This window comes from Saimiri boliviensis, chromosome X (assembly GCF_048565385.1).
Source record: "Saimiri boliviensis isolate mSaiBol1 chromosome X, mSaiBol1.pri, whole genome shotgun sequence".
NCBI classification, from domain to species: Eukaryota; Metazoa; Chordata; class Mammalia; order Primates; family Cebidae; genus Saimiri; species Saimiri boliviensis.
Window position 1 is genome coordinate 61811447 of NC_133470.1, and position 15812 is coordinate 61827258.

At 44.8% G+C, this 15812-nt stretch overlaps 1 protein-coding gene across 6 annotated transcripts in view; it reads right to left on the reverse strand.

The window, feature by feature from the left end:
* Positions 1-15812, reverse strand: part of DMRTC1 (DMRT like family C1) — a 71619-nt gene that overhangs the window by 48451 nt on the left and 7356 nt on the right. The window contains exon 4 of one of the 6 annotated variants that reach the window (XR_012515577.1): positions 15082-15232. The exons of 3 other annotated variants lie outside the window; for them this stretch is intronic. The gene's annotated coding sequence lies outside the window, so the exon portion shown is untranslated. Of the gene's footprint in view, positions 1-15081; positions 15318-15812 lie in introns of those variants that run through there. 2 more of the 6 variants (XR_744093.3, XR_012515576.1) reach the window with 2 other exon arrangements.

Below are 15812 nucleotides of genomic sequence, written 5' to 3' on the forward strand. Positions count from 1 at the left end.
CTTATATTGTAATTATAAGACATATTTTGTAAGTCTCATCATGGTAACCACAAAGTAAAATCCAATAATAGGGACTCTAAAATATCAATAGCAAGGAATCAAAATTTACTGCTAGAGAAAAACACATAACAGCAAAAGAAGACAGAAAGAGTGGAACAAAGGAAGAACAGATCTACAAAACAACCAGAAAACAAGTAACAAAATGATAGTGCTAAACTTTCACCTGTCAATGATAAACTTGAATGTAAATGAACTAAGTTATCCAATCAAAAGACACAGAGTGGCTAAAAACACAAGCCCCAACTATATACTGTCTACAAGAATCTCACTTCACCTACAAAGACACACATAGACTGAAAGCAAAGGGTTGGAAACAGACATTGCATGGAAATGGAACCTAAAACAGAGTGGGAGTACCCCTATTTAGATCACATAAAATAGACTTTATGTCAAGAAACACAAAAAGAAAAAGACAAAGAAGGCCATTATATGATGTTAAACAGGTTGATAAAGCAAAAGGATATAACAGTTGTAAGTATATGTGTGTTTGTGTGTGTGTGTGTGTGTGTGTGTGTGTGTGTGTGTATTTAACTGTTGTAATATACATAGGGATACATATTACAAGATATATATGTATTTTAACGACTGCAATAGATATTGTAATATATATTTAATTGTTAAATATATATATTTTAACAATTGTAAGTATATATTTGTAACACTTGTAAATCTATATGGTAAAAATATATATATTTATTTATAATTATTATAAATATATGCACCCAACACCAGGGCATCCACATATGTAAAGCAAATATTAAAAGACCTAAAAGGAGAGATTGATCGTAATACAATAATAGTGAGGGAATTTAGCACCCCAATTTTAGCAGCAGACAGATCATCCAGACGGAAAATTAACCAAGAAACATCGACATTAAACTGCACTCTGGACCCCGTGGACCTGACATTTACAGACCATTCCATCCAAAAGCCACAGAATACACATTGTTTTCTCAATGGCATATGAAACATTCCTCAGAATAAACCATAGGTTGGGTCACAAAACAATTCTTAACAAAGTTTTAAAAATCAAAATCACATCGAGTATTTTCTGACCACAATGGAATAAAACCAGCAATCAGTAACAGAGGGAACATTGGAAACTGGGCAAATTCATGGAAATGAAACAACATGCTCCTAAACAACGGATGGGTCAATGAAGGAATTAAAAAGGAAATTTAAAGATTCCTTGACACAAATGAAAATGGAAACACAACATGCCAAATCCTATGGGTTACAGCAAATGCAGTTCTAAGAGGAAAGTTTATGGCAATAAATGACTATATACCAGAAGTGGAAATATCTCAAATAAACAAACTAATGTTACACCCCAAGGAACTAGAAAAAGAGCAACAACAGCAACAACAACAACAGCAACAACCAAAGTTAGCAGAAGAAAAGAAATAACAAAGATCAAAGCAGAACTAAACGAAATAGAGATTTTTAAAGAACAGCCTTAAAAATCTAAAAAACAAAGAGTTAGCTTTTTAAAAGATAAAGAAATTGACAAATCTTCATCTAGACTAACTAAGGAAAGCAGAGAGAAGATTCAAATAAAAACAGAGACAAAAAGGGAAACATTGCAACTGGCACAACAGGGATGGAAATGATGATAAGAGACTATCGTGAACAACTCTCTGCCAAGAAATTCAAAATCTAGAAGAAACAGATAAATTCCTGGACACATGCAACCTACCAAGATTGCACTGAAAGAAGCAGAAAACCTGAACAGAAACAATAAGTAATAATGACATTGAAGCAGGAGTAAACACTCTCTCATCAAAGAAAAGTCCAAGACCTGATGGCTTTGCTGGTGAAAGCTACCAAACATGGAAAGAACTGCTACCACTTCTTCTCAAAGGCTTCCAAAAAAAAAAAAAAAAAAAAAAAAAAAAAAAAAAAAAAAAAAAAAAAAAAGTGAAGAGGAGGAAATACTTTCAAACACATTTTACGAGGTCAGCATTACCATAATTCCAAAACCAGATGAGGACACAACAAAACAAGAAAGCTAAAGACCAATATCCTTAACAAGCACGGACGCAAAAAAAAAATCCTCAGCCAAACACTCGCAACACATCAAAAGCATCATCCACCATGATCAAGTGGGATTCATCCCAGGGATGCAAGGTTGGTTCAATATACATGCAAAGTAATAAAAGCGATCCCTCACATCGACAGAACAAAGGACAAAATCCATATGCTCATTTCAACAGATACTGAGAAGCATTCGAAAAATTTCGACATCCCTTCATGAAAGAAACTCGCAGCAAAGTGGGTATAAAAGGAACATACCTCAACAAAATAAAGGCCATATATGATAAACCCAAAGCTAATGTCATGCTGAATAGGAAAAAGTTGGAAGCTTTCTCTGTAAGATTTGTAACAAGAAAAGAATGTTCACTTTCACCACTTAAATTCAACTTAATATTGGAAGTTCTAGCCAGAGCAATTAGGCAAGAGAAAGATATAAAGAGCACCTGTATTAGTGTGTTCTCACGCTGCTGATAAAGACATACCCAAGACCGGGTAATTTATTTTTTAAAAAGAGGCTTAATTGACTCACAGTTGCATGTGGCTGGGAAGTCCTCACAATCATGGTGGAAGGCAAAAGGCACATCTTACACGACGGCAGGCAAGAGAGAAAATGAGAGACAAGTGAATGGGGAAACTCCTTATAAAACTATCAGATCTCGTGAGACTTACTCGCTACCACAAGAACAGTATGGGGGAAACCGCCCCCGTGATTTGATGAACTCCCACCAGGTCCCTCTCACAACACATGGGAATCATGGGAGCAACAATTCAAAATGAGATTTGAGTGAGGACACAGCCAAACCATATCAGCATCCAACCGGAAAGGAGGAAGTCAACTTGTCCCTGTTGCAGCTGACATAGACTTATGTAGAGAAAACCCTAAAGACTCCACCAAATAACTGTTAGAACTAACAAGTGAATTTGGCAAGTGGCAGAATATAAAATCAGCTTACAGGAATCAGTAGTACGTCTATTTGCCAATAGTAAACTATCTGGAAAAGAAATCAAGAAAGTAGTTCCATTTACAATAGCTACAAAAAATAAAAAATAAAATCCCTAGCAATAAACTTAAGCAAGGAAGTGAAAGATATCTACAGTGAAAACTGTGGAACACTGATAAAAGAAATTGAAGAGGGCAGAAATAAATGGAAAGAGAGCCCATGTTCATGGAAGAATTAATATTGTTGCAATGTCTGTATTAATCGGTGTGATCTCCATGTTTGATGACATCCCTGTCAAAATACCAATGACAGTCTGGACAGAAAAAAAAAAAAAATACATCCTAAGAGTGGTATGGAGCCACAAAAGATGCTGAAAGCCAAACCAATCACAAGCAGAAAGAACACAGCTGGAGACAACACACTACCTGACCTCACAATATACAAAGGCAACCAAAACAACAGGGCACTGACATAAAATCAGATACACAGACCAATAAAACGTTATAGGGAACCCAGATATAAATCCAAGCATTAACAGCCAACTGATTTTCTACAAAGGAGCCAAGAACCTACATGGAGGATAGGACAGTCTCCTCGATAAATGGTGCCAGAAAAGCTGTATGTTCACAATCAGAAGAATGAAACCAGACCCCTATCTCTCGCTAGATACAAAAGTCAAATCAGAGTGGCTTAAAAGACTGCAATGTCAGACCTGAAACTGTGAAACTACCAGAAGAAAGCATAGGGGAAACGTTTCACGAAATTGAACTGGGCAAGGATTTTTTTCAGTAAGGCCTCAAAAGCCTAGGCAATGAAAGCACAAATAGACACACAGGGTTATGTCAGGCTATAAAGCATCTGCACAGCAAAAGAAATGACCAGTAGAGTCACAGAGACAGCTTACAGAATGAGAGAGAGTATTTTCAAACTATACATCTGACAAGGGGTTAATATCCAGAATATGTAAGGAGCCCAAACAATAGCAAAATAAATGATAATTCAATTAAAAATTGGGGAAAATGCCTGAATAGACTTTTCTTAAAAGAAGGTGTGCAAATGGCCAACGGATATATGAAAACACTCAACATCACCAATCGTCAGTGAGATACAAATCTGAACCACAATGGGATATCACTTTGCCCCAGTTAGAATGGCTGTTATCAAGAGGACAAAAAGTAACAAATGCTGGAGAGGATGTGGAGGAAGAGGAACACTTGCTCACTGTTGGCGGGAATGAAAATTACTACAGTCATTATGGGAAACAGCGTGAGGATTCCTCAAAAAATTAAAAATAAAACTGCCGTGTGGTTCAGCAATCTCGTTACTGGGTATACATCCAAAGGAAAGGAAATTATTACGTTGAAGAGACATCTGCGCTCCCGTGTTCATTGCAGCATTATTCATGATAGCTAAGATATAGAATCAACCTAAATGCCCATCTACAGATGAATGGGTAAGGAAAAACGTGGCTGGTATACACAATGGAATACTATCCAGCCATAAAACAAAATGACATCCTGCCATTTGAGGCAACATGGATGGACCTGGAGGACGTTATGCTAAGTGAAATAAGCCAGGCATAGAAAGACAAACACCACATGACCTCACTCATATGTGGAAGCTTAAAAAACAAAATTGATTTCATGGAAGTAGAAACTAGTGTAGTGGTTACCAGAGGCTGCAGAGGGAAGGGGATGTGGGACGACGGGAGAGGTTGGTAAAGGGTAAAAGATTATGGTTCGACAGAAAGAATGAGTTCTGGTGTTCTATTACACAGTAGAATGAGTATAGAAGATGCCAATGTAGTGTATACTTCAAGATTTTAAATCTAGAAGATTTTAAATGTTAACACTGCAAAGAAATGAAAAATGTTTAAAGTGATGGATATGGTAATTACCGTGACTTGATGATTATACAATGCATACAGGGGTTGAAACATCACACAGTACCCCATAAATATGTATAATTATGTGTAAGTAATACATTTTTTAAATCGTGAATGAAAAAGAAAATGTTTAAGAGTGTGCCTGGAACTCTTACAGGTGGAAAACTCTGTAAGGGTAGAGAGCTCATTACTGTGCCGCCAGCCCTCAGTGTGATCTTGGCGCATTGAACTGTGGTGATTCTATCTCCAGTGCGTAGAGTATCTCTGACACCTAACTCAATAAGCATTCATTAAATGCCAATAAAACCAACCAAACAAAAAGAAAACTGAGGTAAACATTAACAACCTCGCATGGTTGTGGTGAGGCCTGAATAAAGCAGCCGGTATGAACACCCCAAATGAAAAGTGTCCATACGAGAAGACACAGGAATTAAATGGCAAATAGAAGTTAGAGGCTGGGAGCGAACATGTTCTTCAATTACAACAGACTAAAGAATCATATTTGCAATATACAGGTAACTCTGACGAGACGATTCAAGAAACACATGGGAGAATAAACAACAGTAGAAAAGCTAACAATGAATCTAAGCAGGCCATTTATAGAAATAAAAATGGCCACTATGAAAGGAATAGGCACTCCACATCACAAGTCACAATGGAATTAAGATAACAATTGAGATTCCACTTTTCAAACTGCAACTTGACAAACATTTAAAATTGTAATGATACAAGTCGGGTATCATACACTGAGGTTCTGACTCTGGTAGTATGAATTGGCACAGATTCACACTGTGCACCTAACATGCACTCCACATTTGGAGTGCCATTTGTCAGGGATTGAACAGCTTAATATATTTACCATATGGTGCATCCCCAAATTCTTTCTTCCTCCTGACACCAATCATAACTAGAAGTAGGGTGGGAAAACTGATGCTTCCTAGACCAGAACCCTGGGGGCTCAGAAACCACTGTCTCAAGGCCCATCACAGGGTTCTAAAAGGGCTCTATCAAGCCCTCGACAAAACCTTGGGCATCCTCAAGGCCAGGACCTTGGAAGGCTCCCGTAGGCCGAGCCTGAGCCTTGACTGAGCAGTCTGAATCAAAAATTACAGCAAAAAAAAAAAAAAAAAGAAAAAAAGAAAAACCTCAGGGGTCCGTGAGACACAGTTTTCTACATACATGCTTCTCTCAAGCGCCCTACTTTGGCTTCCACTAATGCACAGAGGGGAAACCTGGAGTTTGATTGTGGATCACCCGGCAGTGCTGGGGTTCTGCTTATTGGGAATTTAGGGGTAGTTTCAGGGTTGTATACTCACTAAGTTTCTTGACATGAAGATGAAGCTAGTGAGGGGGGAAAATATAATTGGCAAGCACCCCGGTTTGAATTTCAGTAAACCTTAAAGTTAACAATGTACAAAATAGATCTTTCCTTAAGTCTTTAGGCTTTGATAAATAGAGTAACGTGGAAATCAGAAACCATCACTTTCTTTTTTTTTTTTTTTTTTTTTTTTTTTTGAGGAGGAGTTTCGCTCTTGTTACCCAGGCTGGAGTGCAATGGCACGATCTCGGCTCACCGCAACCTCCACCTCCTGGGTTCAGGCAATTCTCCTGCCTCAGCCCCCTGAGTAGCTGGGATTACAGGCACACACCACCATGCCCAGCTAATTTTTTGTATTTTTAGTAGAGACGGGGTTTCACCATGTTGACCAGGATGGTCTCGATCTCTTGACCTTGTGATCCACCCGCCTCGGCCTCCCAAAGTGCTGGGATTACAGGCTTGAGCCACCGCGCCCGGCTACCATCACTTTCAATTAGTCATTTAATCATCTATGTGAGAGTCACGTGGTGGGGCTGGAAGCTGATTTGAATGGGTTCAAGGGAGAGCCGGGAGAGAGGAAAAGAAAGCGATGATGCTAGCTAACGAGGCATCTCAGCACTTGAGAAAGTTTATGAGAATGTATCAACTGCTTGAAAAGAGCATACTCATCTACAGGAGGGGAGGGTGAAGATCCAGGCCAGGGACACGGGGATGGAATTTCACAGAAGGGACAGGCCCTGAGCCAGAGGCCCAGCACAATGAAGAGTTCTGCCAGGCTCTGACAATAAGTCCTTTCAGACACCACGTGTACGTCGCACTTCTCAGAAAACATGAACTTCGCTGAGTCCTGAACTGGGACTGTATAGAGAAAGCCACATCCCCCAGACTGGTGCCCTCAACTTTGCAAGATGGGCAGCTCCATTTTTTGGCCTTCCCAAGGAAGAACAAACTCTTGAGGACATGGTGAGCCTGATTTCCCTCCAGCGTGGCAGATAGTCAGCCCCAGGAGAGCTGGGATCTGGATCTCCAGAGTTCATTGCTGTATCCACAGTACCTGCAACTGAGCCTGGTGTGCACGTAACAGGCCCTCAGCAAACACTCGATGAATAAAGGAAGCAGTGTTAGTGCTGGCTAGAATGATTTTTCTCTGTTTTCCTGAACAGGACTGGCTCAGCTAAAGACACTATGCCCTTCGTTTATTTTGCCAACACCATAGAGGACCCATCCAGCGGCACAGGCTTGCCCAGGGAATCTGCTCTTCTGCGAGGGTGTTGGAGGAGCTGGTTCCAGTGGGCCCTGGCATGTTTCACCAAGTGCTTCCAGTGAGAGCCTCCGCCTCTCTCACTGCTCACCGCTAAGCCCACTGGTCTCCCCTTCCTGTTCCACCAAGAGAATCTCAGGCCAGGCCAGAATCCCCAGGGCTCCCAAGGGTCCACTTGTCACTCTGTTTTCCTCCCTGGGGGAGGATACCGGACGCTCGGAAACTGAGACCATGGGAGCTGCAGACACAGACCCGTGAACAGTGACGGAGCCCCCTCTGCTGCCCTGTGCCCCTGCTCACCCCAGTGGGCCTGAAATAAATGCTGGCACACTTGACTCTTTTAGTGGTATGGTATTTGATGTCCCTCTCCACATGAACATCCACCTCCTGTCATTTATGGTTTGTGTCTTTCGGTGGAGGTAGCAGGGAGGGGGAGTCGTTGTGGAGAGAGTTAGGCACAGGGGACCTAGCCATATGGATTGCTGCCCTTGTGTCTTGGAGCAGTAGTGCATATCCCTCAGTCACTTTTGCAATAGCACCATGGTTGATGGACAGTAAACGTGCTACTGACTTCAAAAACTTCATGTAGGGTGGCTGATGGGCAGCGGCTGAGGGATAGCCCTTGGGCCGGGGAGGATGGCTGCGAGTTGAGGGGCAGGGAGGTGAGGTCAGGAGAGAAGTTGTCGCAGAATCCACAGGAAAGGCTTCGGAGGCATTAAGTTATAATCTGACCACAGTAACCCCCACCCCAACCTTGGAGAGAGCCCCTCCAGCACATGGCCTCATTCATCACCTCGGGTTGTTTATCTCTCACTATCACACCATGTCTTTTTGTAAGCTGCTCCTGATATGTAGGGCAAGAAAACAGCAGCAGGGAGAAGAGCTGAGTCTGGTGGATGCTTCCCCAAACTGGAAAAAGCCCAGGCTTCTCTGGGATGGGTCTGCGCCTGGCTAAGATTCTGTCATGGGTGTCCAGCCACCTGCAGTCCTGATCCCCACAGCCTAATGGAACTGTTGGGTCCCTAGGAAACTCGCAAGTTCACCATGCCACTGCCCAACCTGATGCATTTGGCTCTGAGACACACCTGGGAAATATGGAGTGCAGGGTCCCTGAGAGCCCCTCCTTCTCTTCTGTTTTCTACTTTTAGAGTATTGTACCACTGAAATATTTCAAACCCACAGAAAAACAGAGAGAAGAATACAGCAGCCACCATCCTACTTAAAAATGCTTTGCTATCTCTATGTGCTTCACATGTCTCTCTGCCTTTGAGTTAAATACATTATAGGGGCACGGAAAGCATCCCCGATGTAGCCTCACTCCTCTCCTCCCTAGCGTAGATCCCCCATCTTAGACGTCTGAACACTTCTGGGTCTCCACGCAGCTTCAGAGCGGCTCCTTCTCTGGCATGGGTGCTCCCACATTGCCTTAGAGATGTTTCTCTGATGCCTGCTGGAGAACATGGGAAGATTCTACCCAGAATCTCAACCCAGAGGGAAAAAGCAAGAACATCTCAGCAGCTTTCACGGATAACTCTGGACCCAGCCCTCTCCCACCTATACCCATGTTCTCCTGAGGTGGGCCCTGTCTCAGTGGGTGAACTGAGCTCTTCATCTCTGCTTTACCAGGAGAGGCCTGGAGCACCATCCTGGGTCCCAGTCCCACTCAACCGATGGGTATGTGCTTCAGTCACAGGGAGCAGGTCCATTTTCAGCTGCTGTGACATCCCATGGGCTCAGTGACCGGGAGTAGTTGGTAGGGATGGGGAGGAACGCAAGGCCAGGCAGACTCGAGTCCTGGGCCTGCTGGAAGAGAGGTGGGATCAGACAGATTCAGGCCACATAGCACAGTCCAAGGTGGCCCATCAACCATTTGCTCCGTCAAGGCCGTTGATACCCAAAGGGGCTCACTATACTGAGGTGGGTGCAGGAGCAGGTGTGGTGGGCAGCCTTCCAGAATGGCTTCCAAGGATCCCCCCTCCTGGCACCCATGCCCCTATGGAATTCCCTCCCCTTGAGGGTGGGCTGGACCTAGTGACTGGCTTCTAACCAACAAAATTTGGCAAAGGTGATGGCGTCTCATTTCCATGCTTAGGCTATAACAAGACTGTGACTTCTGACCTGCTGGCATTCGTTCTCTCCCTCATGCTCTTCTTGCATGTGTGCTCACTCAGATGGTGAAGGCCAGCTGGCGAGGAGCTGATGAAAGTCTCTGGCCAACAGCCATAGAGGAACTGAGGTCCTCGGGCCAGCAACCCACCGGATCCTGCCAACAATCGCATGAGTGAGCTTGGAAGTCAGTCTTTCCCCAGTTGGGCCTACAGATGAGGAACTGGATCCTGCCAACAGCCGCGTGAGTGAGCTTGGAAGGCAATCCTTCCCCGGTCGAGCCTACGGATGAGGCTGTTGTCCCTGGGCTGCCAGTCTTGGGAGAGACTTGGAAGTAGAGGATCCATTTAAGCCATACCCAGATCCCTGATCCACAGAACTCTGAGAGAAAAACTGTCTATCGTTTTAAGCTGATATGTTTGTGGTGGTTTTTAATGCAGCAATCAATAGTAATTAAGACAGGGGGAGCATCTGGGGGCTAGGGACTGGGTGCAAGACACAGAAGGCTTGATTAAGGCTGGGAGGGGTTTGCAGATGCCAGGATGGTGCACGGTGCACCCACATTTTAGTCAGACCTAGGGTCAAGTCCCAGCTTTGTCGATAAATATCTATGTGACCTTGGACAACTATCTCGAAGTCTCCAGCCCCAGGTTACACCTCTGTGAAATCTGACTGACATTGAACTTGCAGGACTGTTGGAAAGATAAGTGTTCACATGACAGGGTCTCTGATACGTATGAGGCCCTCAGTACGTGGCAGCCATGAGGAGTGATATAGTTGATCTGGGACCCTGCATCCTCCTCTTGGAAGCTCCCCAGCAACTCCGGGTCATTCCAGTGCCAAAAAGCAAAAACAAAAATCCAAACACTGTGCAGGAAAATTATCTTCCTAGCAATTAGGACAAAGGCATCTGTTCTCCAGGAAGAGAGGCACATCAGAGTGGATACTTTTCCAAAAATTCTGGTGTGAGAGAGGGAGCCCCAGCAGACTGCAGCTCATCGGCCATATCCCTAATGCAAAGGACCAAATGTTCTTCTACCTCCCTCCCTAGATTCTTCTCTGCCTCCCTGGCCCCATCCGTCCCTCCCTCTGTCACTCCCTTCCTACCCCTCTCCTCACTTTCTCTCTTTCTCTGCCTTCCCCTCTCACCGATGCCTGATTCCAATATCTTATCCCCACAATTCTGCCTCTTTGTACTCATTCCCTTCCCCCACCCACTAGAAACCCAGCCCTTCTTTATGTCATCCTGGTTTTATTCTAGATGAACCTATATCAATGTCCTCATTACGCAGTGTTTGCCAGCTTCCCCCGGCCACAGAGGATGGTATCCGGTCACTGGCTTCTAGGGAACAGCTTGGGTGGGCATCCGTCTGACCTCACCATTATGCCCTAGAGTTGGTGTGTTTAGAAGGCCCAGTGTATGCACTGTAGAAAACTACACAGGGATGGGAGCCCAGGACTCATCCTGGACCAGCAATGGAGACTTCCTGCTATGCCATCTGGATCCAAATGAGATGATTCTGTAAGAGCCCCTTTCTATGCAGGACATTGTCTCTCATCCCTCAGACTTTCCATCTGGACATCTCAACTCTGCTCCTCTCCTACAGCCTCATCTTTCTCCGCATCATGGCTAAAATGTGCCTTCAGTAACCCCCAAAATAACTTTTGATTCCACCCTGCCTCAGGGCCTTAGCACTTACGGCTCTCCTCTGGAACCACCATTTCCTTACTCAGCCTTTCAGTTGTCCTTTTGATCTCTGATGTTCCTACCCTCAAAAAAAAGAACACTTCCTTCTTCCCTTGGTAACGTTTCTCCCCTCCACTATGCCAGTCCCAATCACAGTGTCCTCACTTGACTGTCTCACCACAGTGATCCATTTTTCTCTCTGTGTTACCTTGACGAAGTTGCTATACCTTTCTGAGCTTCCATTTCGCTATCTGTATGATGAAATATTTGAGTAACACACAAACACACTGTGTACTCTTCTCTATGGTAGCATTTTTCATGCTAGACTGCCACCTCTGGTTAATTTGCATGACTGTCCTCACCCAGGCTCTCATCTCTGGAGCAGGAGCTCTACCTCATTAGTCCTGGAACAGCCAGTACCTGGACACAGGGCTTTACGAACAGCATGGCACCAATAAATCTTTATTGAAGAAAATAAATCAATGAGCATGTGTCCATTAAAGCGTTGCTGTGCCTAGACTCTCTGACCTGGGATAAGGGTGAGAAGTATCCCTTTTATTTCCTCCAACTTGGAGCCCAGAGCCTCCCTCCCATCAGGAGCCAGCTGTTTTCAATGTCTGGACTCAGAGCTGCCTTCCTGGACGTGCTGAGGCCTTTTCTCCAGTCCAGAAATGAATCTGGGCTGCCTGAACATAGGAAGAGCAAGGGATGTGAGACTGTGTGGGACACAGACATGGATGAAGCTGCTACTGCAGCTTAAGAGGCTCAGGCCCAGGGGACAAGATGTGAGGCCACCTTATTCCCTCATTCCCTTGGGCTTGGAGGGAGGATCCTTGGCTGCAATGATAGCACCCTCCAACCAATCCAGTGGGTTTACAAGGGGCCATGACTTGGAAAACAGCTGTTGAAACCCAAGTGGTCATAGTGGGATTTAATAGAGCAGGGCTTGGTGACAAAAGGACCTCACTTCTAGAACAGACACAAAAACACGGGGGGGGGGAGAAGAGAGAGAGAGAGAAGAGAGAGAGAGAGAGAAGAGAGAGAAAGAGAAGAGAGAGAAAGAGAAGAGAGAGAGAGAGAGGAGAGAGAGAGAGACAGAGACAGAGAGAGAGACAGAGACAGAGACAGAGACAGAGAGACAGACGGAGAGAAAGAGAGAGAGCACCAGTCCCAGAGCCACCCACCAGAGGCTGATTCACACACCAAGACAGCCTCACACATTATATCCTCAGAGGCACACTACTGCTGCTGATTGGGAACTGGCTGCCATGAACCTCCTCAGGCGCTTTGCTGTGATGACCCATTTGCACAGAGTCTTGGTTTCTAGAACCTCTCAGGTCCAGGGGAAGACAGGTTTCATCTGTCAGTGTTAGTCACAGTGTCCTCACTTCACTGTCTCACCATAATGACACATTTTTTTTTCTGTGTTACCTTGAGCAAGTTGCTATACCTCTCTGAGCTTCCATTGCCCTATCGACATAGACTAAATGATCTTCAATTCTTGTTCTTCTCACACGTTCAGTGACCCTGTCGCTTAGGGGACTGCTACAGTCACAGCTACCTGCTGTGCCAGCCAACTGCCTAGTTGCAAGTCACCTGATGACACTGCTGTCCTGGGGGCTATTATGCCTCCCATGAGCCCCAGTGCAAGTATTCTCAGTATCCTCTAAGGTTGCCCTCACTAACCCCTAAAATACTTCATGACACCATTGGCATCTCACCCTGCCTAAAATTGCCTCTTTTCACAGCCCAGGGCTACAGAATGGGTGGGCAGCTGACTTGAGTCTCCCAGACTAGGTCCTTAAAAAAAAATATATATATATATATATATATATATATATATATATATATATATATATATATATATAAAATCTCACTATATATAATAATCTCACTATCTTAAGTCCCACGACAGACTTCAGAAACTCTAGTCCAGGGCCTTGATGCAACCCAGAAGATCCTCATGGGCTGGACCTTGGAATTCAGGCTAGCTCCTGACCGAGCACCCTCATTCTATAGAACTGCAGCAGAGGAACTCACGGTCTCCACTGGGACACACGTTTCTAATCCTGCACCGCCTCATGGTAGCCAATCTTGACTGCTACAAGTGCACAGAATAGAAACTGGCTCTGCTTATTTGCAGTTTCCAAAACCACCTCAGTGGCCTGGTCTTTGTGCTTCGAGTGCTGCTCCTCCTCTCCCTTTCCCGGACTAATCTCTTTCCTCACACATTTCAGGCATCTAATCCTCTGGGAAACCTCCACTGACTCCATTACAACCCCCAGGCCTGAGTGGGTGCCCTCTCTGAGCCTTCTCATGGCCCCTGAAACTTCCTCCTGTCACTCTCTGTTGTACTCTGCTGTGCCTTTCTTGGCCTCTCCCCAACCGGTCCACTGGAGGCGACATCTGAGTATGTCGGGCATGACCCGCCCTGGCATGACCAGCCCTGGACCCTCACAGATTCTGTAAGGAAGGCTTTGTCTCAAACCCTTTCATATATCAACCACCGGATTAGCAAATATTTAAAGGAACGAATAACGTCAAGAGCGACGGTGAAGGACAAAGAATACTATCCTACCGTGCTCCTGAGAGAATAAATTGGTCCCACCTCTTTTCAGATCCATTTCTCAATGGTTGCTCAGGGTTCAAATATTTGTAGAGTTTTGTGCCAAAGTTCCATGTCTGTGTATCTCTTCTAGAGTGGCACATCCTCTCTGAACAAAGATATTGGAAAAACTTTTGAGAACTTTAAAAGTTGGGGAAAAAATGTGAAAGGTCCTTGTGTGTGGAAGTAGTTAAAGAAGTATGGCATATCACCTAGAACACTGTGTAGAAGCTAAAAATGATGAGACAGTTTTTCATGAACTGACAGGAGAAGTTCACCCAGACTTGCTGTAAAATGCAAAAATCAAGTGCCACACCATACGTGCATCAAGAGCCAATACGTACCTTATGGCCCCACGAAAGGCAAGCGCATGTTTCTATTAGTGCATGTATGTGCATGTAAATGCATTGACTGAGGAATTTTTGAGGAAACACATTAAACCCCTGCTAAGGGGGCTGGTGATGGAGAGGCGTGGACAAGGGAGACTATTGTTTTATCATCTGTATTTGCGCAAATAAGGCAATATTGTAAACAGGTCTTTAATAAAAGAAACTGTTGCGATTGGTAATAATGAGAATAATGAGAGTCACTTCCCCTCTTGCAGGAGCTTCTGCGAAACTTGCTTGCAAGCCGAGAAAATCGTATTGAGATCCTCTCACGTACCCAGCGCTTTCACACATGTAATTTACCTGTAATTTATCCAGTTCAGTCTCAGGGCTGGCAAAATCCAGTTGACCCCTCCTCCCTGTAACATCTGCTCCAAATTTTAAAATCAACTTTTTCTTGAATACCTACATACTTGTTTAAATCTCAGCTGAGGGAGACACGGCATAAAACTGGGGACTGACACGGTAGCCTTTCTTGATATAAATCCCACCCATCTGCAGGATGGGGATTCGGGGGTGGGTCTTGTCACCGTCACTCACAGCCCCTCCCTGACTCCTTGCAGAACTCTGCGTCCCTTCAAGGCAGTGGCACCGAGGCAGCTCATTTTCTCAAAGGAGACTCAGAAAGAAAAGAAAATGTGACTGAGCTGGGCAGGGTTGTCCGCCTCACCTGCCATCAGGCTCCGGGGACTGAGCAGCCTGGCCTTCTGGGCCAGCCCGGGACTCATTTCTTTGAAAAATCTCTCGGTTGGTGTATTAGTCCGCTCGGGCTGCCGTAACAAAATACCACAGGCTGGGTGACTTAAACAACAGACATTTATTTTCTCACAGTTCTGCCAAGTGGGAAGATCGAGATCAAGGTTTCTGGTGAAGGCTCTCCGATTTGGTTTCTGGTGAAGGCTCTCGTCATGGTTGGCCTCCTTCTTGCTAAGACGTCACACGGCCTTTCCTGGGTGCATGCGGTGCAGAGAGGAAGAGACATCCCTGCTGTCCAAATGTTCCTGCAGAATCACGGTTGTCACTACCTCGAGATACTGATAGATACAATGAGCTCTGTGGCGTCTCATCTCATAAGGACACTAATCCAGTCGGAGCAGGCCTCCACCCTTATGACCTCATTTAACCCCAATTCCCTCCTAAAGGCTCTAGCTCCAGATACAGTCCCATTAGGCGTCAGGGCTTCAACCCATTAATTGCGGGGTGGAGGAACACAATTCAGTCCATAGCAGTTGGCAAGGTTTTCGGTTGCTGACCCTCACTTTCCCGCGTTTCTGATTCCCTGCTGTCTAAATGTCCCTGCAGAATCACAGATGTCACTACCCTGACATACTGACAGATACAACTGGCCCCTCGTCCTGCCTAAAGCAACCTACTACCACATCCCAGGGTTACTAATGAGGAGGTGAATTGAGTCTCCTAGCCCAGAGGCCCTGCTGATCCATGTCACTGCCTTAAGCGTCATCGTAGACGTCAGAAACCCCGGACCAGGCCCTGGGTACACCCTGGAATATCTTAGGTGGGCAAGACCT